The 26692-nt window shown below is 38.8% G+C and overlaps 1 long non-coding RNA gene across 1 annotated transcript; it reads right to left on the reverse strand.

Annotated features, from left to right (window-relative positions):
* Nucleotides 1–1064: 1064 nt before the first annotated feature.
* LOC145039673 (uncharacterized) lies at nucleotides 1065–19642 on the reverse strand. Its single transcript, XR_013679830.1, has 2 exons — nucleotides 19343–19642; nucleotides 1065–1225 (listed from the first exon to the last, which is right to left on the reverse strand). It is a non-coding gene; the product is annotated as an uncharacterized LOC145039673 (long non-coding RNA).
* Nucleotides 19643–26692: the final 7050 nt, after the last annotated feature.

Raw genomic sequence — 26692 nt, forward strand, 5'->3', positions numbered from 1 at the left:
ATGACGATTTTTTACCCATAGAAGCAAGCACCGATTCATTCACAAAGAAGAGAGATAATTTCGAAGAAGGAAAAAAAATAAAAGGCCTATACAGGGGTCGAGATTTCCATACCTAAATTATCAAAATAGCATCAGGTTAGTCCTTATTTTGTTCATGTTCTTGATTCCAACTCAAATTTGCATAAATCGGGTCACTTTAAAGTTAATTGTTTATTATGATGCTTGTATGCAACTGATTTCATAAAAACAACAAGTGGAATTACATAAAAGGGGGACAGTTAATAAGAGTAAACTAGAAACCGATTGGTAAAGAAATATGTATTGTAGATTTCACTTGCTATCATATTCTTATGGTGTCTTTTGGCATTCTGCATACATAAATAAGCAATAAACTTGTGTAAAGAAGAGTAAATCAATTGAGAGTAAACATTTAATTAAATTAAAAGGTACATACCAAGAAGCTTTTATCTTCCTCGACTTAGATTTTTTATGTATGTTAATGGAGGATTAAACACATAGTTGCCTTTTCCCAGATTTGTTATCTCCGGTTGGGTTTCTGTATGCGTTAATGGTCGAATAAATGCAATAAATAGCTAAAGTAATCCTAACAATCAATGATAATTATTATTCAAAAAGATTTTATCATTATCTGTTAAGTCTATTAAGTTTGAAAATTAATATATTAATCGGTGATAATCTTATATCTTTTTCTCCTATGTGAAATTAAAAAATTAGTATATATTTTTTTTATGATAATCGTATTTGGTTTTGTGTCTACAGAGTGAAGACATTGAACAAATTTTCCAACATTACCTGTAGCTACATACGAGACAAAAACGACAAATTAGTTGTACACATGTTTGTAATTGAGTGGAATTACATAAAAAAAAATTAAGCTAAACAATCCTAGAAATTAGTGGTAATTATATTTAGATCCTGTAATCAAAATCTTTTCAAGGGTATTTGGTGTGGACCTTGCATCTTGTCACACCCCAAAACCAAGAACGGCAGAAATGTTTTGGAGCGGAGGACGTCATGTAAAGTATCACAATAATGCAAAGTAGTAAACAAGCAACAACAACATCAATTGCATTAATAGTATAATTTTAAATACAAATGTGTTCTTTCATATAATAAAACAACTTAATGAATAATCAAAATAAAAGACGATTCTTGACTGCTCCGTTTTAACAAAACCTGGTCATCGTACCTGTGTATTGGTGACCTGAAAATACAAGTTATTTTGAAAGAGTTTATCAGCATAAAGCTGGTGAATTCATAAGTATTTTAGTGTCATTGATTTATAAAAACTTGAAATGAAAGACCTGTAATTGTTTGAGGAAAACTTTGTATAAGTATGAAAACCCTAGAAAATCCCATATTTCCTACTAGTACAAAAATTAGTGTTCTACCAAGACCCGACTGTTTTGAAGGTATGCATCATTGTAAAAATGACGGTTTTTCCCATGTATAACTATTATTATAAAAATATAGTCTACCTCATCGTTTATGTGAATGTACCACAAAATAAAGGTAATAAGGAAAATAATATACTTATTTGAAATCATATAAAAATATATTCTACCTCATCGTTTATGTGAATGTGTCACAAAGTAAAGGTAATAAGGAAAATTGTATAATCCTTGAGAATGTATCCGTTTGTCTAGGATAAACACGGCATGGTAACTCGCCGAACAGTACAACCGAGAACATTCGTAGATGAACTTATCCCTTTGTAGCTAGCAACAAGGTGTGGAATGTTCAGTCCCGTAGTGTGTAGTAGTATCTCTACATATAGTATATAGTAGTATCTCTTCATATAGTATGTATTAGTGTCTCTTCATATAGTATGTATTATTGACTCTAAGTTAAGCTAAATGATAGTAGGAATAAGTCTGACACTAAATTGAGTTGACCGACTGAGCTTTCAAAGTAATAGAAAATTTCGGGTTGTCACATCATCCCCCCGTTAGAGGGAATTTCGTCGAAATTGGACTTTAGGTAAAGGAGTGGATATAAATAATCAAGTAAAGAGATGATGATGCTTCATATTCGATTGAATCCTCACGCTCCCAAGTGAATTCAGGTCCTCGCTTGGCATTCCAGTGAACCTTCACTAATGGGATGCGGCTTTGCTTCGTCCGCTTGACATATCGGTCCATGATCACTACGGTTCTTCCACGAAGGTGAGGCTCTTATTGATCTCGAACTCGTCGAGATGGATTATAAGAGTCCTAACGGAAAGGTACTTTTTCAAGTTTCAAGGAGTGGAAAGTAGAATTCACGTTACTGAGTTCGCGGGGTAGGTTGAATTTGGAAGTTATAGGGCCAATTTCGGCAAGAATCTCGAAGGCCCTAACTATCTTGGATTTAGCTTTCCACGCCTTCCGAAGCGTATCAATCCCTTCCAGGGTGAGACCTTCAAAGGAACGTGGTATCCCCCTTGGAATTCCAAAGGTTTCCTTCTCTTGCTTCTCTTCCTAGTCAAGGGCCACTCCCTTTTGCGTCAAAGTCGTAAGAGGTTCCGTAATTCCAGAGAAGTTTTGAATGAATCTATGACAGTAGTCAGTGAGACCTAGAAATTGATGAATTCCCATAGGCATCTTTGGAGTTGACTAATTCTCAACAGTTTTGATTTTGGAAGGGTCCTCATGAATTCCCACTTCACTAATAGTGTGCCTTAGGAATTCGACTCTTCAAATCAAAAACTCGTATTTAGAGAACTTCGCGTAGAGCTTCCTTGATCGAAATGTTTCCATGGTCTGTCGTATATGCTTTCTATGTTCTTTCTTACTATGAGAGTAGATATATAGATCATTTACAAGGACAATGACGAACTAATCCAAGTAAGGACGATATACCCTAATCATTTAGTCCATGAATATTGCAGCGTATTTGTCTCATTCGATGGGTATCACTACGAACTCGTAGCATCCGCATTGAGTTCGGAAGGTCATCATCAGGACATCCTTCTCTAACACTCGTAACTGGTGATCTTCGGATCTCAAGCCGATCTCTGAAAGGTAAATCATTCCTTGCAGTTGGTCAACCAATTCATCTATGCGAGGCAGAGGGTAGTGATTCCAAATGGAAATCTTGTCGAGATCACTATTAGTTGATGCATATACGAAACAATCCGTCTTTCTTCTTGATGAACAAGACCGGAGTTCCCCAGGGTGAGGAGCTTGGTCCTACAGAGCTCTTGCTGAGCAGTTCGTTAAATTTACCGGGCGGTTCTTGGATCTCTGTATCGCTAGACTATAGGGCAAATCAGCTATAGGGGTAGCATTTGATTGATTCTAAGTTTATTCGAATGGCAGCACGATCACTCATAGTCTTGAGCAGTCTCCGTCCTGAATTTCATATTATTATTCATACATGGTTCATCAATCATAGTCTCGTGTATACGATTCGTATATAATTAAGATTGAAAAGTTAGTGGAATAAATGATTCTTCTTTAAGCTCACATCCAAAGAAGGAAAAGAAGTTAAAGCAGAATCATCAATTCTACCTGTAGAACCTTGATTATATACCACACTTATGTATACATTATTCAGCGATAGATCAACCGTAAGGTTCTTTGGATTGAACTTGACGTACTTTACGAGTGGTATTCTGGGGAGGTTTGTTGATGTTTCTTTAGGAAGGATACGAAACATAAGGTACTTTATGCATGAGTACCTCGGAGTTCTGGAATAACAGCTTCACTAGAAAGACGATTATGGAGAAAGAGATTTACGCACGAAACTCATATTGTGAGGATCGAATTGACTCAAGTTGTATGATAATATTGGACTCACATGGAAATAAAGGCATTAGTCTTGGTCATTAAGGCGTTATAGACAAAACACAACAATGCAACTTTTAACAGAGTTACAATACTTTAGATTAACTACAAGACTACTGTTGCGAACAATGTATACTACAAAAGGCAAGTATACGCAGCAGGAGGGCCCCTTGACTGATGGGATCTCGCAAAAGATAAGACTCACTTTGCACTAGTTTTTAACAGTTTATAAGTCTATTACAACGAAATTCCTTAATTACTTCAACGTGGGTCCGGAGTAGTTTCTCCTGCGGCAGTGATCCTTAGTATCTTCCCATCTGTGCTATAGTTATTTCTTATGGGACAATCCTTCTTGTGGTGCCCTATCTCACCGCATTGGTGACATATCTGGCTAGTACTAGCATCGGTGGTGGAAGGGATGTGTCGAGTCAGAGTTATGTGGACACGAATGATTTCTTTGTTCTTCCCCTTTGGATAATTCCTTTTATAGTGTCCAGTTTCACCACAACCATAGTATGTCGGGCTGACCCTGATGCTAGGGACTTGAGTGATGGGTCGTGCCGGTGCTCCATAGCTACGGACATGGTGCCCTATTTTGTGGCAATTGCAGCATTGCATTTCATGGCAAGCCCCATTATGATGAAAGCTACACTTGGTACACTTTGGAAGTTTTCCCTTGTATGGTCTGATTGGTGCTGAAATGGCAGCGGTTATCACTTCTTGTTGTAGTATGGAAAGTCTTTGGGATTGATTGCGCTCCTTTTGGGCTTGGCACTTTCGTTTCTTCTTCTCGGTTTTATGGCTTTGCAAGTCCGTGACTGTTATCATTTGTTGGCTTCCCGGATCGATACAACGATCAAAATTGTCGACCCCTTTGCCAGTCTTGTTTTCATTGCCAGGGTTGAGGTTTGCAAGGACAGCTGTCATGACAGCTATTATCGTGGCTCAGAATGTAGCGACGTCGATATGAAGGATAGGGGTTTCGTTGTTCATCTGACTGTTTTTGCATTACGACATGATTCCGTTATACGAAATAAAAGGGGTTTGTGAGTGATTATGATTGAACCTAGATGTATTTCGATCATTCATGTAAAGAGTAGTAGTATGTTCTCGAGGGTTTAACCTACATCCCTATTATGCAGTCCTAGTTTAAGTTGTAGAAGCTTTGGTCTCCATTAAATGACATAGGTTGATCTTGCTCTTCGCTCCATGTTTAAAAGCATTCTACCCAAGGAGGCGTTGGGCCATGAAAAGCCGGACGAGGGTTAGGATTCGAAACGTGAGCTTTCGGGGGTAGGTTCTCAATCTCGGGCTCAAATTTAGCACCATCCGAAAAGCCTTCAGCATGGTGATCATCCACAGGGATTGGATGATCACCTTTTGGCTCTTCTTCAAACCATCCATCATTGCCTTCGTTCGGGAAATACAAGTCACTGTGGGGATGGAGTCCAGCCATGTTATCTACGCGAGAATTGGGATAAAGAAATAATTATTAGATTGTCACACCCCAAAACCAAGAACGGCGGAAACGTTCTGGGGCGGAGGACGTCATGTAAGTATCACAACACAGTAAATGTAAATAAGCAAACAACATCATCCATTGCATTAAATATATAATTTTAATACAAGTGTGTTCTGTACATTGTAGACACCAAAAATAACGTATATCAAAATAATAAGATGAGTCTTGAATGCGCTCCATCTTCTCAAAAGCTGGCCTCGGTACCTGTCTACCGACGACCTGAGAATACAAGTTATTTTGAAAGAGTTTATCAGCATTAAGCTGGTGAGTTCATAAGTATTTTAGTGTCAGAAGTTGTCCTTCAAAAACGTTTGAATCTGTATCAAGTATAAGTTTGTAAAATGTATGTAAAAGTTTGCAATCGTTTGTAAAAGTTTGAATCTCTCAGAAAATCCTATATTTTCTATTAAAGAAGCCTTCTACCAAGGCTTGACTGTTTTGTATGTTCGCTTGATGTAAAAGTGTGTAATTTCCCAAATGTAACAATCATTTATTAAAATATAGTTTGTACAATAACGTGTAAGTGAGGTTATCACTAAAATATGTAATGGGTAAATTAATGTAGTACTATAGCCTTTGTATTATAAGAACTACTGCGGTACTAACTACCTTAAACCGGATTTATATTAAGGCATTACGTGATAAATTGCACCATACTATCGACTAGTAACAACGACAAATGAACGGTCGTAATAATGGAATGACGTTTGGCACCCGCAGACCTGCAGGTCCGGCTGTAGCTAGCAGCAAGGTGTAGGATTGTCAATCCAGTATAGATCTATACACAAACTCAACGCTCTCCCTTCAAGAGAATTCTGGCTACAACTCGAGCCATGACAGTTAAGTCATGCTCCGATTTAAATCACAATAATAAAGTATTCATGTATATGTACTGTTTCTCGTTCTAGTATATGTATATGTATTGTTTCTAGCATCATTGTATATGTATTGTTTCTAGTATATGTATATGTATTGTTTCTAGCATCATTGTATATGTATTGTTTCTAGTATATGTATTGTACTGTGTTACCCCGATGGTAACTAACTATGATGTACCGATAAATATGAATCTGGAAGTACTTTTATGTCTATACATGTATATATTATATATAATTAATGTTGAAACGACCTTCGGATGGTCACCCGAAGCTCCACCAGACCACATCCAAATCGAGGAAAAGGAAATAGGATAGGTGGCTTTCCTAAGCCTTTTAAACATTATTTATACATCTATACGTATATAGGCATGCAATTTATAAGAAATAGAACAAAGTTTAAATAAAGCATTTGATAAGTAAAAATAGTTCGCCCCTTGCAGTTGGTCAAATAGATCGTCTATGTGAGGTAGAGGGTAACGATTTTTGACCGTCAGTTTGTTGAGTTCTCTGTAGTCGATACACATACGGAATGATCCGTCTTTCTTCTTAACAAACAAGACCGGTGCTCCCCAAGGTGAGAAGCTTGGTCTTATGAAGCCCTTGCTGAGCAGTTCGTTAAGTTGACCGGATAATTCCTGCATCTCTGCTGGTGCTAATCGGTAGGGCGACTTGGCTACTGGGATAGCTCCTGGGACTAAGTCGATTCGGAACTCGACCTGTCGTTGCGGAGGTAATCCAGGTAGTTCTTCTGGGAAAATGTCGGGAAAGTCGCTCGCTATTGGAATGTTCTTGAGTTCTTTCGTTTCGAGGTTCGTGTCGATGACGTGAGCAAGGAATGCGTGGTATTCTTTGCGTAGATATTTCTGTGCCTGAATACTTGATATAATGCGAAGACTCGCACCAGGTTTGTCGCCGTAGACTATAAGAATTTCGTTAGACGGAAGGTTTAGTCGGACTGCTTTCTCGAAGCACATGATGTCGGCGCGATGAAGACTCAACCAATCCATGCCGATGATGACGTCAAAACTTTTTATTGAGACCGGCATGAGGTCGATTGGGAATGAGTGGTTATCTAGGGTTAGGATACATCCTAAGTATATGCTACTGGTGTTTTCTGTTTTGCCGTTAGCCATTTCTACTGTGAATTGTTCTTTAAGTGCGTGTGGTTGTGGTTTAAGCATGCGAGCAAATTTGTGGTTTACGAAGCTTCGCTCCGCTCCACTATCGAATAGAACGCATGCATAGGAGTTATCGAGGAGGAACGTACCAGTCACCACTGTCGGGTCAGCGACTGCTTCCCCGTGGCCTATAGCTAGTACCCTCCCTGCTCCCCCAGCATTTCTCGCTTTAGGGAAGTCCCTCTTATAGTGGCCTGTTTCGCCACATCCATAGCAAGTTGGGCTCGCGCCAGAGCCAGGGACTTGCGTGATCGGTTGCGCGGGGAATTTACAGAAACGGACGGTGTGTCCTTTCCTGTTGCAGTTAGAGCACTGCATTTCACGGCAGGGGCCGTTGTGGTGGAAGTTGCATTTGTTGCACTTCGGCAAACTTCCAGCATACTGCTTTGTCGGTGCAATAGTAGTAGGGGTTACTGCGGCATGTACAGCCACAATTTGCTGCTTCTTGGCAGCTCGCTGCCTCTTCTTGTCATCCCAGAACTTCCGCTTGGTGTCAGCGGGTTTGGATGGTTCTGAGACGGCTAGGGTTGTTGTGGTTACGAGGGTCTTGACTCCATGGTCAATGAGTCGTTGTTCCAAACGCTTGGCACTGTCGAAGGTAGCGGGGTTGGATGCTAAGACATTCCCCTGATACGGAGGAACTAGCCCCCATACATACCTTTCAATCTTCTTCCCTTCAGTAGGAACCATATTGGGGCATAGGGCCACCAGTTCACTAAAGCGGGCAGTGTAAGCAATCACATTGGTGCCCTTCATGGTCAGGTTCCAGAGTTCATGTTCTAACTTCTGGATTTCGCCCCTCGTGCAGTATTCCTCAATCATGAGGTCTTTCATCGTATCCCAGCCTATGTCGTTGGCCACGACGAGAGTTAGAGATTTAACGTGGCCGTTCCACCACGTTAGGGCTTTATCCTCGAAGGTGCATGCGGCATATTTCACCTTGAATGCAGCAGGGCACGAATAGATTTCGAAGACTGATTCAGTCTTCTCGAACCATTGTGAAAGAGCAATGACTCCGCCGGTCCCATGAAAGGGTTTCGGCTTACAGTTGGTGAAATCCTTATAAGAGCACTCTCTCGAGCGCACAGGAGTTTCAACCGGAATGGAGTTAACCGGGGTTCCACCTCTGCTAGCATCCGATGAGTGATACTGAGCCATGGCAGTTGCCACTGCTGCAGCTACGGCAGCGTTCAGAGCGGCAGTATCGATGACTGCAGGTGGAGGAGGCGGTGGAGGTACAAGATTATTCCTAGCCCTGGGAGATTTACGAGGAGGCATCTTTCAACTATAAGTTTATAAAGATGAGAAAAGTGGTAAGAATCAATTTGTAAGCTATGTGCGAATGATCCATGGACTAACTAACCATAGCCCAACAATTGAATGAGTGTTTGTGTTCATAATCAAAATGATGTGTAGGAAAACCCAAATGTAAAGATTCATCCCACAGAGTAGGTAGTTGTCAATAATACTGGCATTACTGATGTAACGAGTTCAATGAAAATTGACCTAGCAGTAGGTCTTACATCATACCATACAGAAAGTTTGACAGTTCCTAGATTCCTAATTAGAGTACTGAAAGTTAGGAATATTTTACAGATAAGTGCTACTTAGAGCACAGATGTTAAAGGACTGATTCTTAACCCAAAAGATAATGATGTACTAGACATCATCTAACGGCGATGAGTATTCCTAGGGAGAACCCTGAGGTCTCTCATTTGACGTACCACCTCTTGAAGGTGTCGTTCATGAGCTCTTTGACGAGCTCGAAGTTCCATGACTTCAGCTTGAGAGGCAACCAGACGTTGCTGCAGAGTTTCATTGATTCTCCGGGTCCGTTCCATATCTTCTTCGAGACGGCGAATGCGGACTGTGTTGACACCAGAGTTGGCATCAATCTCCACGACCCGGTCGATGGCTGCTCGACCTTGCTCGACATTACGAGATATCCTACGGATAAGGATAGGTAGAGCTCGGTCAGCAGAGCCACCATTTCTGACGTTGTAAAAGGTTCGGTCCCCAAAGTATGGTAAGGGTTGACCCTGTTCGTCACTCTAGCGATTCAAGTTATCTACCCACAAGGGAGTGGGACCTAGAAAAGCTGGTCGAGGGTTGTTGTTCGGGGCTTGACCTACTGGAGGTAGGTTGTTGACTTCCGGCTCAGAGTCTGATCCATCTGAGAAGCCTTCAGCTTGATGATCATCCAATGGAATTGGGTGTTCATCGTCAGACTCTGCTTCGAGCCATCCTGCGTTGCCTTCATTTGGAAAGTACGGGTCGCCGTGATGGAATCCAGCCATCTAAATCTACGCGAGAAGAGAGGTATAAAGATATAGTATACAAGTAGTTGGTAGTACAAAATACACCTATAGTATTTTAAGTTTAGGTTCTATTGAATCTTCTTGTGGTATTGTTGGTAAGTTTTTAGACTTGTTAACACATCACAACCATTCTAGGGCATATGCTAATCACTCCTCGGACCAGCATAGTTGATCAGGCTATGCCATTCCCAGGATTGACCATATATCCCCGAGCTTACCTGTGATATTTAACAATCGCAATACTTTTGTTCTTGTCGTTGTGACACTGGTTTTAGTATGAATGTAGACTAGTATACTTAATTAAATATTTTAGTATTTTAAGTATAGACTCTTGGTTAGAGTGTTTTAATCCCAAATGGGTTTATAGTTTAGTATATCTTTTATGGGTTGATGCACTTGATTCACTATAAACAATGCTCTGATACCAATCTGTCACACCCCAAAACCAAGAACGGCGGAAACGTTCTGGGGCGGAGGACGTCATGTAAGTATCACAACACAGTAAATGTAAATAAGCAAACAACATCATCCATTGCATTAAATATATAATTTTAATACAAGTGTGTTCTGTACATTGTAGACACCAAAAATAACGTATATCAAAATAATAAGATGAGTCTTGAATGCGCTCCATCTTCTCAAAAGCTGGCCTCGGTACCTGTCTACTGACGACCTGAGAATACAAGTTATTTTGAAAGAGTTTATCAGCATTAAGCTGGTGAGTTCATAAGTATTTTAGTGTCAGAAGTTGTCCTTCAAAAACGTTTGAATCTGTATCAAGTATAAGTTTGTAAAATGTATGTAAAAGTTTGCAATCGTTTGTAAAAGTTTGAATCTCTCAGAAAATCCTATATTTTCTATTAAAGAAGCCTTCTACCAAGGCTTGACTGTTTTGTATGTTCGCTTGATGTAAAAGTGTGTAATTTCCCAAATGTAACTATCATTTATCAAAATATAGTTTGTACAATAACGTGTAAGTGAGGTTATCACTAAAATATGTAATGGGTAAATTAATGTAGTACTGTAGCCTTTGTATTATAAGAACTACTGCGGTACTAACTACCTTAAACCGGATTTATATTAAGGCATTACGTGATAAATTGCACCATACTATCGACTAGTAACAACGACAAATGAACGGTCGTAATAACGGAATGACGTTTGGCACCCGCAGACCTGCAGGTCTGGCTGTAGCTAGCAGCAAGGTGTAGGATTGTCAATCCAGTATAGATCTATACGCAAACTCAACGCTCTCCCTTCAAGAGAATTCTGGCTACAACTCGAGCCATGACAGTTAAGTCATGCTCCGATTTAAATCACAATAATAAAGTATTCATGTATATGTACTGTTTCTCGTTCTAGTATATGTATATGTATTATTTCTAGCATCATTGTATATGTATTGTTTCTAGTATATGTATATGTATTGTTTCTAGCATCATTGTCTATGTATTGTTTCTAGTATATGTATTGTACTGTGTTACCCCGATGGTAACTAACTATGATGTACCGATAAATATGAATCTGGAAGTACTTTTATGTCTATACATGTATATATTATATATAATTAATGTTGAAACGACCTTCGGATGGTCACCCGAAGCTCCACCAGACCACATCCAAATCGAGGAAAAGGAAATAGGATAGGTGGCTTTCCTAAGCCTTTTAAACATTATTTATACATCTATACGTATATAGGCATGCAATTTATAAGAAATAGAACAAAGTTTAAATAAAGCATTTGATAAGTAAAAAGAGTTTGTAAAACATTTGAAGTGAAACAGTTTGAACATTGGTGAAAATCGTTGTTTTCCTAGTTATTAATCACATGTGATTAAATGAAATCACATGTGACTGAAGCAATAACTATAAGTATTTGACTTGTATCCCCCCCCCCCCCCCATAAAGTGTTTAAAACATTTAAAATCATTTCAAAGGTTGATTCAAGGGGTATGAACTCAAATGTGGTGAGTCGTTTGAATTGAGGTATCGGGTACCGTGCTAAGTGTCAAACGGAGACTTGTTCACACGTTCGAGCCTAGTTATCATATAATAAACATATATATAACTATTTAGCCACATAATAACTTAACAAAGTAAGTTAACACAATTAGGAACATGTAAACACTCTTATGAGTGTTTAAGGTTCAAATGATTGCATCTAAGTTGTTACGGGACAAGGCAAAAGGGTTTGAAACATCAAATGGCCTTGTATAGGAGTTCACCACCCAACAAACTCCACACCTTGGAGTTTACGGCCGTAAACTCATGGGTTTATGGCCGTGAACTCCTCAAAGGGTTGTTTTGGGTGTTTTGTGGTGCTATCTTGGTCCTAGCTCACTCCTAGCTTTGTTGGAATAACATATGAAGTAGTGTAAGGCTCTTGTATACTCCTTAATGGAGCTTTTGGCCCAAAGTCCTCTCATCCTAGAGTTTACGGCCGTAAACTCTTGGATTTTAATTGATTTGAGGCTCTTAAACATCAAGGATGGCTTCCATGAATTTATCTAAGGCTAATGGGGACAAGATGCACACATTTAGGGCATCACTTGGAGTTTACGACCCAAGTTATATTCATTGGCTGTAAACTCCTTTCAAGGAGTTGTTTTGATGTGTTCTACTCTCCATTCTAGTCCCAAGTATGCAAGGTAATTTGTCTTAAGGCCTTAGGTGTGCTTGAAATGATTTTTACTTAAGCAAGAGGGGTTTACGGCCCAAGATCCTTTCCTTGGCCGTAAACTCCTAAAACTATATCATTTTGAAGTGTTTACAAGTCCAAAACAAGCACAAGAACTAGTGGTTAAAGTCCTAAAGCTCAAGGAGGCAAGTTAGGGCATGTTTGCCCATTTGAAAGGGGTTTACGGCCTAAGTGTTCTTTGGCCGTAAACTCCTCTAATCTTGTTGATTTTGGACATATAATGATGTTATAAAGCATATAGCAAGCATTAAAATATGTTTAGGAAAGCAGACTCACAATCCGGGATGAAAACCCGAAGATCCGTCAAAGAGAATTGGCTTTTCTCTAGTTGGAATTGTAAATAATGAATTAATTTAGTTCAGAAAACTATTTATAGTCCTGGAATATTTTGACAGAACATATTTTTATTCCGGAAGTCGGACTATAACAGTGTGAAACTTACAATGTTCAAGTTTCACGATCATAGGAGCATCCATTCTCCGGATATGTCCAGAAACGTAAACCCTAATGTACACAAACTTGTTCGGACAAGTCTGAAATTTACAGAAATTGGACTAGATCCCCGAGCTTACTTGTGATATTCAACAATCGTAATACTTTTCTTCTTGTCATTGTGACACCGATTTTAGTATGAATGCAAGTATGTATACTTAGTTAAATAATTTATTATTTAAAAATATAAACTCTTGGTCAGAGTATTTTTAATCCCATTGTATTTATAGTCTGTATATCTTTTATGGGTTGATATACTCAATTCCTATAAACAATGCTATGATACCAATCTGTCACACCCCAAAACCAAGAACGACGGAAACGTTCTAGGGTGGAGGATGTCATTTAAAGTATCATAACAATGCAAAGTAGTAAACAAGCAACAACATCATCCATTGTATTAATAGTATAATCTTAAATACAAGTGTGTTCTTTCATAGAATAAAACAACATAATGAATAATCAAAATAAAAGACGAGTCTTGACTACTCCGTCTTCACAAAACCTGGTCATCGTATCTGTCTACTGGTGACCTAAGAATACAAGTTATTTTGAAAGAGTTTATCAGCATAAAGCTAGTGAATTCATAAGTATTTTAGTGTCATTGATTTGTAAAAACTTGAAATGAAAGACCTGTAATTGTTTGAGGAAAAGTTTATATAAGTATGAAAACCCTATAAAATCCCATATTTCCTACTAGTATAAAAAGTAGTCTTCTATCAAGACCCGACTGTTTTGAAGGTATGCATCATTGTAAAAATGACGGTTTTTCCCATGTATAACTATTATTATAAAAATATAGTCTACTTCATCGTTTATGTGAATATACCACAAAATAAAGGTAATAACGAAAATAATATACTTATTTGAAATCATATCAAAATATATTCTACCTCATCGTTTATTTGAATGTGTCACAAAGTAAAGGTAATAAGGAAAATTGTATAATCCTTGAGAATGTATCCATTTGTCTAGGATAAACACGGCACGGTAACTCGCCGAACAGTACAACCGAGAACATCCGTAGATGAACTTATCCCTATGTAGCTAGCAGCCGGGTGTGGAATTGTCAGTCCTGTAGTGTGTAGTAGTATCCCTACATATAGGATATAGTAGTGTCTCTTCATATAGTATGTATTAGTGTCTCTTCTTATATCTTTTTGTATAGTACGTATTAGTGTCTCTTCGTATAGTATGTATTAGTGTCTCTTCATATAGTATGTATTAGTGTCTCTTCTTATATCTTTTTGTATAGTACGTATTAGTGTCTCTTCATATAGTATGTATTAGTGTCTCTTCATATAGTATGTATTAGAGTAGTGTATGTATTTACTCATGTATGAACTGACTCATAGTGTGATTCCTTGTACTCAGAATAGTAAATAGTATCTTCTAACTATTCCTATTATAGTTACTAGTAATGTACATGTATAATCGAAAGTATGCCTTTGCTACCCAAAGGTACTGAATTGACTGATAGAACTTTTATGTCTATATATGTATACCTAATATTTAGACGACATTCGGACAAATAAGTGATACCCTAAGTCCACATCCAAACAAGGAAAAGGAATTAAAGCGAGCTAGCGATCCTAAGTCCTTTAAACATTACTTATATAACTACACATATATAGGCGTGCATTTGACAATATAAAAGTTTAAAAGAAGTTCTGTAAAACCTTTGAAAAGTTTAATAAATAAGAATTTATGACTTGATGTCAGTTTATAAAACGATTTAAAAGCAGTGTGTTTGATATGAACAATTTAGAGTATAAGAAATCCTTTGTTTGAAACATAGTTATATCAAAGTTTGGAAGGAAAGATAAAGTATGTAAGACAGTTTGATAAAGATTTTAACATGTAAAACGTTTTGAGAAATCATTTTGAAGTAGTATGATTAGTAAACCAGCTAAAAGTGTAGTAAATCCATAGTTTGAGAGTTATTAATCACATGTGATTGATATAATAACTATCATGATTCAACTTGTATTCCCCCCCCCCCCCCCCTTATAAAAGCATTTAAAAACATTTAAAAGGTTAATTAAGGGGTATGAACTCACCTGTAGTGAGCGGATTGTATGGAAGTGTCGGACAAAGTGCTTGGTGTCAAGTGAAGACTTGAACACACAATGATCGTAATAACATATAAAGACATATATATGTATACTATTAGTGATTATAACTCTAATTAGACAGGTATAAACACCCTAAAACATGGAAAACACTATCGTTCAAGTGCTAGGAGTACATTAGGGTTGCATCTAAGGGGTGTAAAGCCTTTCTATTAAGTTTATGGCCCAAGGGCCACTCTCAATGGAGAGTGTTGAGGAGTTTACAGCCCAGGGGAGTTTACTCCTGGCCATAAACTCTCTAAATGGCCATATTTAGAGTTTTAAAGGTAGGAAGTCTCAATGGGTTAAGTGATCCAAGGTTAAACAAGAGTCTAAATGAGTTTAAGGTCCAAGAATTGACCTTAACATGAGTTTATGTCCAAAGGACCATTCCTCCATCATTTTACGGCCGTAAACTCATGGTATTATGTACCAACTCAAAGTTTAAGGTCCCTAGTCCAATGGTGGAGGGTTCTAGTCCAAGTTCTATGCATAAGGAAGGAAATTAGGGCAACATTGCACCATTATAGGGAGTTTACAGCCTTGGGAGATACTTCGCCGTAAACTCTCTTCCAACCCTTAAATCTTGATGTTTCTAAGGCCTAAGCATGTTCAATCTAGTACATAACAAGTTAGGACTAAAGTAGTTACGATATATGAGCTTGAAATGGCTGATTATAGACAAGAACACTAGTGTGTGTTCTTGGTGAAACTTGAGGATCTATGAAAACATGATTTTAATGGATGAAATCATAAGAGAATGCTAGATTAAGAGTGTATCAACAAGTCAAGGAAGAATACTTACTAGTTTTTGAAGATCTAAGGTGAAGATCAGGATGATAGTTGAGAGGATTTGAAGTAAAATTAGCCAAGGAAAGGAAAGAATAAGAAAAATGGCCAAGGACCATATATATATATATATATATATATATATATATATATATATATATATATATATATATATATATATATATATATGCTCTTGAGTTTACGGCCACATGATTTTATGGTCGTAAACTCATGGTCTTGTGGCCGTGAACTCATTTTGAGTGGGGTATGGTCTGATTTGCTACACTGTTGTTCTAGCAGGTACTTTCTAACACTTATTCCTTAACTGTATTAGGCTCAAAACACTAAAACGGACTCTAAATTATGCTAAATGATAGCAGGAATGAGTCTGACACTAAATTGAGTTGACTTACTAAGCTTTCAAAGTAATAGAAAATTTTGGGTTGTCACACATCTAGCTATATTCATAGTTGGTTCCATAGAGTTAATTACCCACAAGAATTTCATGTTCTACATCTTACATTTGATCATTTTTTACTAAAAAGTTGTTGAGTTGCACATTTTCCTTTGGATGGATGCCTATTCATGAGAGTTGGTTCCTTTTTCATGATGGTTAGTTGCTATTCTGGTGCTACTGGGTGTTCATTCACGCTAATTGGATGGCTGAGAGATAAATTCCTCCCTTCAGATCCAACTTGACCATTTTGCCCCTAGTGTTATTTTGGTGAAATTCAACTGGTTTTTTGGTCTTGCTCTCTTATTAGCTCAAGGCTCCATATGCACAATTCATACATCATGTGAGCCTGTGCTTATAGTTTTGACAGTGTTGCTCGAATTAAAGACTTCATTACCACCTTTTCCTCTAGTTGCCGATTTGGGAGCAAAGTAGTTTGTCTCTTTTCTGTTCATTTCTACAAACTTTTTTATTTTTATTTTTCCAGCTTCCTGCTGCTCCTGTTTTTTATTTCTAATACACCATGGTGGGGAATTATGGACAATTTTGCCCCTGCATTCATTTAGCCATTCAGATGGGGCATTAAATTAGCCTAAAATACTCAGTGTAGAAAGTGGTTACCTGGTAAAGTTGTGTTAGATCAATCTTCGTTATTGTTCGACTGTTAGATTATAGATGACTCCATATGTACCCATGGTTGTGTGAAGTTGATATTCTCCATTATTGTTTGATTTAAATGATAATAAGATAGAGATTCCATATTTATATAGCCCTTACCCTTTCCCCAACATTATGTCTCCGACTGTTCCTGATGTGTAACCAAACCATGTTCACTTAACTCACGATTTTGTAACATGTTGAAATTTATATATCTACTTGTTGACAGATGGAGTTTAGGATCTTTGTTTATGGTTTTGGTGTTTCAGCTGCAACAATATTCATGGAGGGATTGATGGTAACTGATGCAGAATTGGTGTTGTATCTATAACCATCAAAGTGCCTTGGAGGACATCTTTTGTGAACTAAGTTTAATTCTTTTTAATATATATTATTAATTTGATGTAGTTTATTGAACTTGACTATGTTTTCATGTAATTCTACACCTTTGGGCAAAAGTAATATATACATGAAAGTAAACTGATGTCTACACATCAATTTTTCAAAAAAAAAAAAAAAAATATAATTGATGCCTATACAAATAATAATAGAATATGCAATATAATCATCACATGAGTGGTGTAGGGTTTCAAATTACTCCATGGATTATGGCAATGGGCTCATTGATGAAGTGTAGGTTAAAGCCCAAGACTTGTCTTTTCCCTATAAATATTCATATATTATTCATAATTAGAGTTAAGATTGAGGCAAGATGTAGCTGCCACGTTGTGAGGTTTCTTATGTAGAGTTAGATTATTAAGTTTATTCTGAAAGTGTAATCTATTCCTCGTGTTTTGAATAAATCAAGTGATCGTTCGATATATCTTCTTTTGTGTTTGTTCTTATATTCCTCATCTTATTCATCAAATCACAATTAGGGTTTTAATCCCAACAAGTGGTATCAGAGCGCGTTTTGAAGATCTATTGGTTTTTGAAGTAGCGCTTCTTGGTTTGATGATTTTCTGCACAAGTTACTGAAGATTATTGGTGTGTTGGCGGATTGGAATCAAGGTTCTTGTTCAATCTAATGTTCATAAAGATTTATGATATTCTTCTGCTGTTCATCTTGGTATTTTTTTGTTCTTTGTATCTGATTTGTTTTGAGATAAAAGTCTTTTGATTCAATAAATCTATGCTTCAAAGTCACGATTTTATTGTGTTCCATCCTGCTATTCAATTTTTTTTGGATCTGAAAATCAATTATTCCAACCGAGTTAATCCCAGTCTATTACTATTCATTTATTTCATCTTAGGGTCTAAATCAACTTTGCTATTGGTTTATCTTGATCCATTCTGTGTACGTCTAATTTCATCAACCTAAATTGAAAAGGTTTGACAATTGTTTCTTGTTTCCTGTACTCCCGTCCTAGTTGCATCTACTATTCACTGAATCTGATCCTTATATCACAAAATCATCATTATCAATAATCGAGATCAAGTTTTCATTCATGATCTATAATCGAATTCAAGTTTTTCTATCTTGATTAGTCGGATGTTTGATATTTATGTTTCGGATCTCAATATCAACTTCATTGATCTAGAAACCTGTTTGAAGAACTGGGATTTGGTGTTTGTGATGTACTGGGTTTCCAAATGGTCAATTTTAACTCATAGGTTGTTTTTGTTATCAATTAAGAAATGGATTTTTGTAATCGATTTGTTGGTTTCTTACGCCTTGTTCCCCAGTTTTTTTGTTAATTCATCAAACGAAAGGGAAGGAAAATGTTGACCGAAAGAAAGGGAGGGGAAGGAAAATATTCATTATACTGTGTTCCCGAGTTCGAAGGAAATGAAAAGAAATAAGAGAAAAAATTTATGTTTTCGTGTTCCCGAGTTAGGAGAAAAAAGAAAATAAAAGTTGAAATTTTTCTTCCCCTCACTTTCTTCCCAAATCCGCCCAATTTGGGAGGAAAATTTGGAAGGAAAATATGACTCCAAAATCCTTCCCCTCCCTTCACTTTCCTTCCATTAATGAAACTCGGGAACACGATTATCCTTCGATACCCCTCACTTTCCCTCCATATCCTCCCATTTCCCTCCTTAAGTAGAACTTGGGAACAACGTGTAAAGTCGATGTGCTTCCAATTGGAATAGAAACCAAAATTCAATTTAGAAAATCAATTTCGGGCATGTGTGTGGAAACGGAAGTTATGAAATCAAGAAACCGATACAATAGTGATTGGGATTATGATGCCATGTTTGTAACTAGAAGCGTCCTTAAACAAACAAACAAACACACAAACACTGGTCAAGATTGCAAAGGGAATCAAACAGAAAACTGTGAGTTCTCAGAATTGGAACAAATGATTGAGGATTCGTATGACTGGTACTCGGAATCAGGACTCAGGTCTCACAATCAAATGAAATGGTTTTGGTATAGTCAAAATCGAAAAGTCAAAATTTGACTGTGATTCGCATCTGGGTTTTGAACGACTAATTTAGAACGAATGTCCTTACCTGCGAACATTATTGGATTCGTAGCTCCGACAAACATTGGCAAAGCGAACTGGTGCTTGGATTCATAGTCGACATAGATTCCCATTGGGTTTGTAATCGGTTGATTGGAAGCGAGAGGTCAAGAATTCACAATTGTTTGATTTGCAGTGAAACATCTTGAAACCGGCACTGCGAATGGCTCAGATTCGCTTTGGTATCGGTGTGCTCGGAACGAAAGTCTACATGGAGTTGATTGGTATCGGTTTTTGGCTTTCGCTTACGAAAGTTCTTATTAAGTCGCAATTCTAGTGGGTCTTTTAATCGTCCGTCGAAATGGGGAAGAACACTACCGAGTTATATTTTTGGTCCCTAAAACTTCAACGATTTGACACTTTTGGTCCCTGTTGTTTTCACAGCTTGGCATTTTTGGATCAATTCCAAAAATTGTTACAATCAAAAGGGAAATTGATGCAGAGTTAAATTTTAAGTCCCAGAATATCAGAAAAGTGACAGTTTCAGCCCATTTTTGGAAAAGTTTGCAAATTTAAGGGTTGTTGAATAGTTTTAGATTTTTTAATGCACATATATTTTTTCGTGAACAGAAAATCAAGGATTCCATCAAGTGTTGGCAGTTTGGAAGGTCGTTTTTCTCAATAACGTCAAATTTTCTCGACTTTTTTGGATTTTATACTTTATCGTTTATATCTTTTTTTCACGGGAGAGCATAGTAACTTTTTTATCCATTCAAGATCATTCTCATAACCATTATAAGGCTTTATAATCACGTTTTTTATTATAAATCGTGGGAGAATTTGGTATGGCCATTCGAAATTGGATTTGTGACTTTCAAATTTAAATATTTTTGATAAACCTAATGGTAGAATTATGAAGGTAGATTTTACAGTAGCAGTTCTTCATCAAGCTCTTCTAAAGCTTTTACAGAAAAGTATCCTTTAAAACAGCAGTTCTTCATCGACTAAGGACTTGTTATATCTCCGAATTCTAGTATTTTCTCGATCAAGTGGCATTACAAATCTTAAAATTTGGGTTGTTACATGATAATTTTGTGTGGCTTATATCATTAGCTTATTTGAAGATTGTTGTGACTTGGAGGGGAGTTCTTCAAATACAAGAAGTGATTTGGTTTCTTAACTCATAAATGGGTTTTTATGGCGGGTTTGGCTTTATTGAAGATCTTTGGGATTAAATTAGAAAATGAAGTTTAAAGACATTACTTCTGTAACATCCCAATTTTTACAAAGAAAATTTTCATTTTTCAATAATCAAATCATTTGCATAAACCATAAATTCCCAAAAACATATGATTTCAAATTCACGTTCATTATATCATTATCTTCTTTTAAAACATCACAGTGTCCCGAAACCTGTTAGTAAAGGAGAGATAGAGTGCACGCCGCATCATCATGTCTTGCCCTTGCCCTTGGGCTCAGATGTACCTGAAAAATGGTAAGCTTGAAAGCTTAGTGAGTTTCCTAGAGCACAACCACATATAGCATAGCATACGAGCTAAACAACTATTCAAAACACATAAATCATGCACAAAATCACATAAGGAAGCTCTGGAAACCCTCCAGGGTCTTACTCCGAGTGCCATGGGAACCCCCACATGGTCTTAGTCCAGTGCCTCGAGAACCCCTCGAGATCTTTGAATTAGGATGCCAAGGAAACTATCCAGGGTGTTACAACTAAGTGCCCTCCTAACAGTCCCATTGGTATGGTGAGGAAACTCACCTCAATCTGTTGAATACAAACACTGCCCTCCTAACAGTCCACAATCCCCCGAGCTGGACAATAATAATGCTAATACAATCAATATTTGAACTTTAAATTAACCAAGGGGAAACCAACCTCTAAACGTCTCCCTAAGGCTCAAATACCCTTTTCTTACTAGTGGTCCCCACAGTCCAAGTCCAATATCCTTAATGGGCCTCTTGGCCTAATAATGCCCAACCATTGCATCCATGGCCCACACAGATGAAGAAGTCCATAATTCATAGAATATGACCAAGCCTAAACCTAAATGAGGCCCACAGGCTTAAAGGCCCGAAACAAATTAAGGCGCAACTGTTGTTGCATACGCCCAACATAACTTCTTGGTACACACAACGTATTAAGGGTCTAGGGCTACCCGCCCCGTACAACTGGTTAAGCCCAATGTACACCTAGTTTAAGCACTTTCTCTATTATATTATTAAGGCTTGGATTTCTCACGACCAAAAGTCAGATCTACATCTGTTGAAATGTACTAAGGCATAAAGTTTCCAACTTTATGCCCTTGCATGCCTCAATATCGTCCAACACTTCCATTAAGAGCTTTTCAAGGTTCTTAATCCATGCATGAGGCCTAAATATCCATTAAGATCCCATTTTTATGCTTCTAAACGACCAAGGGACCTCAGATCCGTTGTCCTCAGCTTATGGAGTTGCTTAACTCACCAAAAGTGGTCCAAAACCAACCAAATGGGAAAAACTAGAAAACCCTAGCTAAATCTAAATATTTAGATGGAAAGGTGCAATATTTTTACCTCCAGAAGCTTTGTAAGGTGAGTTTGGTGCAGGATCTTGAAACACCAATACGATCAAAGCTTGTTTGACCACTTCTTCTACTTGCATCGAATCACTAAAAGGTCACAAATACACTCTTTAAGCTCAAGAATGATCTCACAAGGTTTTCTGGGGGTACAAGGACTCTCTAGGGCTATGGAGGCTCTTTGGGGTTAAGTACAAGGGGATTAAGGTCGTTTAAATAGGCCTCAAGTCCGAAGATTAGGGTTTTGGCTCTCTGATGCGTATGCTCGGCGTACCCTTACGTACGCCCAGCGTACGTGAGGCTCCTCCATGATCAATCATGCAGAGTACGCTAAGCGTACACATAGGTACGCCTAGCGTTCTCGAGGGACCAAATATGCTCGTAAATGAAATCTTGACGGTTTCCAAGACATACCAGATTAGGGTGTTACAACTCTCCCCCACTCGGATCAGACTTCGTCCCTAAAGTCCGCAACGGCGAACAGATCAAGGTAATGTTCCTACATTTTATCTTCCAGCTCCCACGTCCATTCGGAGCCCTTCTGGTGCTGCCATTGCACCTTTACCAACTTCACTTCTTTGTTGCAAAGACCCTTTGTCTTCCTATCTAGGATGTCGACTGGGTTCTCTACATAATTCAGACTCCCATCCACCTGAATTTTGTCCAAGGAAACAATTGCGGTCTCTTCAGCAAGACACTTCCAAAGACGAGACACATGGAAGGCATTGTGAATTTGACTAAGCTCCTCAGGAAGCTCTAAATGATAGGCTACCTTGCCCACCTAGGCTGTGATCCTGAACGGTCAACGCAAAACTCCACTGGCTCTCCGGAGGCTATCCCGATAACTCTTTGGGAAAAACATCCCGATAATCCCATACAACTGGTACACTATCCACATCCAACACGGTCTCCGTTCTTGTATCTGAAACATAAGCTAGAAATCTTGAGCAACCCTACTGTAGAAACCTACTTTCCCTCGCAGCCGAACACAGGGTCGGTCCCAACGAGGCCCTCTCACCATGAATAACCAACTCTCCCCCACCTGGGGTTCGAACCTTGACTAGTTGGCATTTGGAATCGATCATGGCCCCATTGGCCCCCAACCAGTCCATTCCGATAATCACCTTCAGTCCTCGTAACAGTATCAGAAGTAGATATACACGGAACCTCTCACCTAACACATTCAAAACACAACCCCTATATACCCTTGACGCACTAATGGTGCGGTTATCAATAATATCCACCTTGAGCAGGGAATCCAAGGTCCCCGGCGGATCCCCAAGCTTCTTGCTAAGGGAAAGAGACACAAACGACCGGGTAGCACCCAAATCAAACAAGACATGAGCAATCATACCTTTGAACAAAAGGTCCCTAAACAACATAATACATACACACACACACACACACACACACACACACACATATATATATATATATATATATATATATATAGATATATAAGAACTGCAAATAGATAATTATAAGACTAAGAAAAATACACACGTACTTGCCACAACGTCTGGTGCTGCCCGAGCCTCCTCGGTAGTCAGCTGAAATGCACGGCTCTTCACCGTTGGAGCTTCCGCCTTAGCGGGGCGGCCATCAGTGATCCTCAGTGTGGCTGGCACGGGTGCCGCCACTGCTCCTCCTCCTCCTCCCTGCAACCTAGGACATTTGGCCCGCTTGTGGTTGGTCTAGTTGTAATGAAAACATATCAAGCCCTTTTTTGGGCAGTCCCTACTCATGTGGCCCGGCTGACCACATGTATAACACACCGTGCCCTGACCCCTACATGCTCCTCCATGTAATCACCTACACTTGGCACACCCGTCCCGGCCCTGCTAACCCCTACCCGAAGAATCAAAGGTCTTAGGATTCTTAGCTTGACCGCCTGCTGCTTGCACCTGCTCAGTCTTCCGCATCGTGCGGGTATCTAACTCCATCTCCCTCTCACGGTCCTTCTCCACCATCTCATTCAGGGTTTTACACCCCGTAAAACTCACAAACTCCCTAAGATCATCCCTCAACATGGAATGATATCGGGTCCTCCTCATCTCCTCGTCGGTAGCATACTGTGGGATCAACAAAGCTCGCTCTCTAAACTTGGTGGTGATCTCCTCCACAGTCTCGGTGGTCTGCTGCAAATCATGAAACTCCCTCACTAGGCGTTGCGCCTCAATAGGAGGTGCAAACTCTGAATCAAACCATCAAACAAACTCGGCCCATGTCATATCGCCCACTCCGGCTGGCCCCACCTGGCTAGTAACCTCGCCCAACCAATTGCGGACCCTATCTCTCAACTAACATGAAGCAAACCCAACCTTCGCTGCTTCTGGGCAAGAACTCGTGCGTTGGACGTTCTCGATGTTCACTACCCAGCGTCGGCTGACAATGGGGTCCCTAATACTAGAGAAATACGGTGCCCCACACACCTTGAAATCCCATAACGAGGGAGTTCGGGTACCGACCTGGCCCCAACAATCTCAACTCTGAGTGATCGGAGTCTCTCCTACATGAGATCCATAATACCCTCCTTCACTGTCTCAAAGACGATTGGGGTCGCATCAAGGATGCCCCTAGTAACCTCGGATGCAATGAGCTCGCACGACCTCTCATCAATGACATTGGTAGTGTCTCCTGATCCCGCCCTGGATTCAGATACCGATCCTGATCCCCCAGCTCCAAATCATGTCACCACCATGCTGAATTGAAAAATAATAAATTACAGTGATTAGGATTACTATATAAGGGATCTTCCCATGCCGGTCCTCCATGAAGTCGTTAGATCCAACATTGGTTCGGGTACAGGTCCTATTGTTCCAGTAGTACGGGCCCATACCTTCCACACCTACCTGTACCTTTCCCCACTACTCCACCTGATAACTCCAATTGATCCCTTAACCAAACCATATTTCACAACTACCCCGCATACTAATCTTAGGTCGACCTATGATTTTCCCTATTCATATCAATTAGACCAATCATAACAAGTTGCCCTTATGCATGCAAATTGTACACAGAAAAGGATCAAATAGGCTTTTGAATAAGAGACTCTACCCTAGAACCACAACCAAACAAGGAATAGGAAATAAGGAATCATTATGTGGCTATAAGCTCCTAACCATATACAATTTTAAAAACATACACATAGCAAGTCCCATATAATCAATAAGGCTCAATTTTAAGTGTAACATGGATAACACATTGGGGAACTACTTACTTGGCTCGAATTTTCATGCGCATTGCACTCTCATCTTCTCATTTTTAGGAAGAAACTTTTGTGTTACTTTTGAAAACGATTTTACTATTTCCTTAGTTTGAGTCCTGACATACTCGAGAGTGTGCCCTGATCTCTCAAACCAAGGCTATGATACCAACTTACAACGACCCAATTTTTACAAAGAAAATTTTCATTTTTCAATAATCAAATCATTTGCATAAACCATAAATTCCCAATACATTTGTTTTCAAATTCATGTTCATTACATCATTATCTTCTTTTAAAACATCAAAGTGTCTCGAAACCTATTAGTAAAGGAGAGACAGAGTGCATGTCGCGTCATCACACATTGCCCTTGCCCTTGGGCTCAGATGTACCTAAAACAAATCCATATAATGGTAAGCTTGAAAGCTTAGTGAGTTTCCCAGAGCACACCCATACACAACCATATATAGCATAGCATACGAGCTAAACAACTATCCAAAACACATAAATCTTGCACGCAAATCACATAAGGAATCCCTGGAAACCCTCCACGGTCTTACTCTGGGTGCCATAGGAACCCTTACATGGTCTTAGTCTAGTGCCTCGAGAACCCCCTCGAGGTCTTTGACCTAGGATACCAAGAAAACCCTCTAGGATCTTACACCTAATTGACCCGTAAACACAAGCATAATCACATAGCATATCAAAACACAGAATGTCTAACACATGTATCCTAATTACAAAATGGGCTAGCCTTGGTGCCTTAGACCCATTGGTATGGTGAGGAACCTCACCTCAATCTACTGAATACAAACACTACCCTCCTAACATCCCCCAACCCTCGAGCTGGACAATAATAATGGTAATACAATCAATATTAGAACTTTAAATTAACCAAGGGGAAACCAACCTCCAAACCCCTCCCCAAGGTCCAAATACCCTTTCTTACTAATGGGCCCCAAAAGTCCAAGTCCAATATCCTTAATGGGCCTCTTGGCCCAATAAAGCCCAACCATTGCATCCATGGCCTACATAGATGAAGAAGTCCATAATTCACAAAATACGACCAAGCCCTAAACCTAAATGAGGCCCACAGGCTTACAGGCCCAAAACAGATTAAGGCCCAACTGCTGTTGCGTATGCCTAACGTACCATCTTGGTACGAGCAACGTAATGAAGGTTTGGGGCTACGCGCCGTGTATAAATGGTTACGCCCATCATACACCCAGTTTAATCACATTCTCCATTAAGTGTTTAATGTTTGGTTTCCTCGCGACCAAAAGTTAGATCTATGTTTGTTGAAACATCCTAAGCCATAAAGTTGTCAACTTTATGCCCTTGTATGCCTCAAAATCATCCAACACTTCCATTCAGACCTTTTCAAGGATCTTAATTCATGCATGAGGCCTAAACATCCGTCAAAATCCCATTATTATGCTTCTAAACGACCAAGGGACCTCAAATCTATTATCCTCATCTTATGGAGTTACTTAACTCACCAAAATAGGTCGAAAACCAACCAAATAGGCAAAACTAGAAAACCCTAGCTAGATCTAAAGATTTAGATGGAAGGTGCAAGTTTTTTTTACCTCCAGAATCTTTGTAAGGTGAGTTT

The sequence above is a fragment of the Lactuca saligna genome, chromosome 4 (genome assembly GCF_052625555.1).
Source record: "Lactuca saligna cultivar CGN05327 chromosome 4, ASM5262555v1, whole genome shotgun sequence".
Taxonomy (NCBI): Eukaryota; Viridiplantae; Streptophyta; class Magnoliopsida; order Asterales; family Asteraceae; genus Lactuca; species Lactuca saligna.